At 34.0% G+C, this 4,221-nt stretch overlaps 1 non-coding gene across 1 annotated transcript; it reads left to right on the plus strand.

The window, feature by feature from the left end:
• The first annotated feature begins 912 nt into the window (after nucleotides 1–912).
• On the plus strand, nucleotides 913–1,000 carry TRNAS-GCU (transfer RNA serine (anticodon GCU)). Its single transcript has one exon. It is a non-coding gene; the product is annotated as a tRNA-Ser (tRNA).
• Nucleotides 1,001–4,221: the final 3,221 nt, after the last annotated feature.

The raw sequence follows: 4,221 nt of genomic DNA on the forward strand, positions 1-4,221 counted from the left end.
CACTTTTACCACTAAACTATACCCGCTACAATATAATTATTGTATATGAATGGGTCCTTTGTCGAACAAAGGGGTGAGACGTAATCAAGATAGCATTAGAATGCGGAAAATGGCGTCTTCGTGTGTTCCAACGGGTGCTTGATAGAATAGGAAAATCATTTAAATAACAAATTCTATCTTTTGCTGATGGAGTTGTTATTGACAGGCCCGGATTGAAGAAGCCGTTGAAGCTGGAACATAAAAATGAGTTGAGTTGTGAAAGAATCCAATCCATAGCTCCACCCTCCTTTTTTTTCAATTTCCCCATCGATTTTTTCAAGCAAAAACTTCTTTTTTTTTTTTAATAAAATAGTATTCGTTTCGTTTGTGGACTCAAGTGTTCAAACAAAGCTTTACCTTGAAGAAAAAGGGGATTATAATACTAATACAAATCCAATATTCTATTCTGTTTTTTTTTATTCAAGTAAGTAAAAGTAAGTAAATAGATAAAAGGAAAAAGAAAAACTAATAAGAAAAAAACGTCTATCATAAATAAACTTCTGATAGGAATTCAAATAGTCCTTGTTGTTATTGCTGTTTTCGTAACAGAAATTTGCGTTTATCAAACCAGACAAATCATTTCATTTGATCTACGATTCATTGGAACAAAGAGCGGCCCGGCCACTACCCGGCCGGGCCGAGGGAATAAAAGAACCCCCCCACTAAATCAAAAGTGGTACTCCTTCTTTCTATTGGAAATATCCGTTTCGAATCATTATCCAAACTGTTAATATTAATAAAATTATGTTATAGGATTATAGAATAAAGAAAGATAAAGAAAAAAGAAGAATAAAGAAAGATAAAGAAAAAAGACTTTTATCAATCTTTACTTCACACGTCACATCTAAATTTTATATTTTATAATTGGAATTGGGAGAGATGGCTGAGTGGACTAAAGCGGCGGATTGCTAATCCGTTGTACGAGGTATTCGTACCGAGGGTTCGAATCCCCCTCTCTCCGTCCCTTATGATCACTTGATATTTTTCTTTCTTTCGAATTCGAAAAAATCTTGAGTCCTTGTTCTCTCTCCTACAGAGGTATTAACTCTATGGAATAGAGAAAAAAATAAAAGAAAAACCTTTTATTTTTTTATTCTTCACGCCCGGGATTACGTCCTGGATCATTAGATAGGAATCCGAAGATGAAGAGAGAAACAAAGAATATCACTACTGTGTAAACGAAGAGTTTAAGAGTAAGCATTACACAATCTCCAAGATCAGTATTTTAGAAAATAGGGGAATAGATTCTCTATGTCTATTTTTGTACCACATACCCCGTTTCGAGAAAAGCAAATCTTTTCTAGGAATTCAGAATTTATTTGTAATAAGATTCTGATTCATCTCTTAGTTATAAAAATTTGCTTATCATGCCCAACCTAGATATTGTGAGGTACCATAATAAGGTCTTTGACCCTTGGAGGGTCAAAATGTGGAAATGAGGTGATTCAGATTCATCGCAGCTCCCCATAAAGAATTTCAATGTTTGAATTGGGGGTTCATAATGTAGGACTTATCTGATCTTATCAATTGTTCTTATAAATTTTGTTAGAAATTTTTTTTTTTTCGAAGAAATCGTGAATCTTTCTTAGTATTAAAGATCTCATCGAAAACTTACAGCAGCTTGCCAAACAAGGGCTAAGAGAAAAAAGAGTACGGGTATGACTGGCATAACATCTACGATTGGATTCAAAAAGGCATAAGTCTCGGGCAATTTGGCGAATAAAAAGCTACTCGAATGAAGGGCCGAATTAAGACAGATAGAGATTAAACTTAAGATATTAAGCATACCAAACATTTCGTTTTTAGAGATAATTTCATTTTTATCGTGATATAAGGGAAAAATAAAGAAAGAAGAGAAGGTTTGCCAAAAATCTTCCTTTTTCTTGGAACTCCCCCAATCAAAAATCCTTCAATTCTTAAATCTGATTCAATTCTTAAATCAGAGTAGAAGGAATCATACTTTCATACAATATCTTAATTGAATTATATGTAATGATCAATGAATTCATTTCGATTCTACATCTACACATTCTACACATGACGAATCTTAGCAACGCCCATTCTATAGATATTGGATTTAGGCTGAAATTGACGAACAGCCAATACCTATGTTAGTGTTTATTTGTGTCCAATATAAATCTAAATGGGGCGTGGCCAAGCGGTAAGGCACCGGGTTTTGGTCCCGTTATTCGGAGGTTCGAATCCTTCCGTCCCAGCCCGATTCTCTCATAGAAAAGATGAGGTACTTTTAGCCATCTTCCCTAATCCCCTAATAAAAGTAAGTGGGATATTGGATACAATGTGATTCCATTTTTTTTTTTGTTTCTTTCAGATTTCGAATCATTGTTTTATGAACTATATACTCCTTATTGATTGACTTTCTCACAAGCGTATCGATTCACATTCTTACACTCGCAATCGAGTGTCAATGACACGTGTATAATGTATAAAAAAAAATATAAATAGAATATATCTATTTACTTTTTATAGAAAGTATGGAAAGAAAAATGAAAGTCTCATTCATATGATATAGGATCATGTTAAATCCTTGCTGAGACTTCTCCAGATAAAATAAAAAAAAATACCTATCCTTCCATTTCCATATATATATATAAGCATATATATAAGCATATATCATATATATAAGCATATATATATATATTATATATAAGGAAATATAAGGAAGGTGTGGACTGCTGGGTAGCAATTAAGCCAATGATTATTCATGATTCCATATTGAATCAATTCCATACCGGGCATACCGGTTCAAAATTAGAGGAATGTTATGGTAAAACTTCGTTTGAAACGATGTGGTAGAAAGCAACGTGCGACTTGAAGGACATGGTCGGTTGTGGATGCAGGAATCCACCATTTTATATATCTGTGAAGATGCTCTTGGCTCGACATAGTTTGTTCTGTTACACTAGGAAACCAATTTTATTGGTTGTAAATAGTACATGATGGAGCTCGAGTATAAAGTATTGATTCATTTATCAGGGGAAGAGTCTAGGGTTAGTACCAATCAATAGGTTGGAAAAACTTCGTAACGTAAGTATATCTTCGATATAGAAATCGAAAGGGTCAAATTTGAAAGGGGTTCAAACCAAAAAGTTAAATAGTTCGGAATTGGTAAAAATATTTGACCAAAATTGTATCGTAGGGGAATCAATCATTCGTACGATTCTTTCAATAGAAAGAAATAATAAAAGGTATGTTGCTGCCATTTTGAAACGATTAAGAATCGCCGAAGTAATGTCTAAACCCAATGATTCAAAGCAAGGATAACGGATACCGGAACAAGTAAACTCCATTTTTCAACTGTTTCAACAACTCGAACTAGATTAGAATGTGGAAATAGATTCTAGGTGAGACAAATAAAAAAAAATGGGTTAGAGACGGCTCAATAAATGTTTAAGGATTTCCTCTCTAGGCCTTTGATAATTACCTAACTTGAGTTATGAGTACGAATGGTATTTTTCTTCTCAGGAGAGAAGAACAAAAAACGACTCCAATTTTTAGTTAGAGTCTAATTCAAAATTTTTTGGATACATTTGCCACTATATACATAAATTCGAATCATTCTTTCTTGAGCCGTATGAGGAGAAAACCTCCTATACGTTTCTAGGGGGGGGGGGGGATTCTTCATATACATCTATCCCAATGAGTCATCTATCGAATCGTTGCAATTGATGTTCGATCCCGAAGAGAGGGAAGAGATCTTCGTAAAGTCGGTTTTTACGATCCGATAAAGAATCAAACTTATTTAAATGTTCCTGCTATTCTATATTTCCTTGAAAGGGGCGCTCAACCTACAGGAACTGTTCATGATATTTCAAAGAAGGCGGAGGTCTTTAAAGAACTTCGAGTTAATCAAACAAAGTTCAATTAATGGAATCAAAAAGGGGTGCCTAGCATCTGGCTTTATGTAATTGTTTCTCCACTGATCTCTTTTTTTCTTGCTCTATTCACCATTGCTATAGAACGAAAAAAAAATCCTATCTATATTGAATTGATTTATAATTGATATAAGACAGATAGAAAAAAATCTCGAGTGATTAAATTACTGGATCTACGAAATGCCGGGATTACCATCAATAGGGTACTTTTTGTTATTGGATGTACTCCCCTAACAAACAAAGGGGGCAATCCCGCTTATTGTATCTGTATCTATATTCAATAAAT

The sequence above is a fragment of the Aristolochia californica genome, unplaced genomic scaffold (assembly GCF_029961685.1).
Source record: "Aristolochia californica isolate CCGP_79_NKW_82.1479 unplaced genomic scaffold, dmAriCali1.0.hap1 SCAF_215, whole genome shotgun sequence".
Taxonomy (NCBI): Eukaryota; Viridiplantae; Streptophyta; class Magnoliopsida; order Piperales; family Aristolochiaceae; genus Aristolochia; species Aristolochia californica.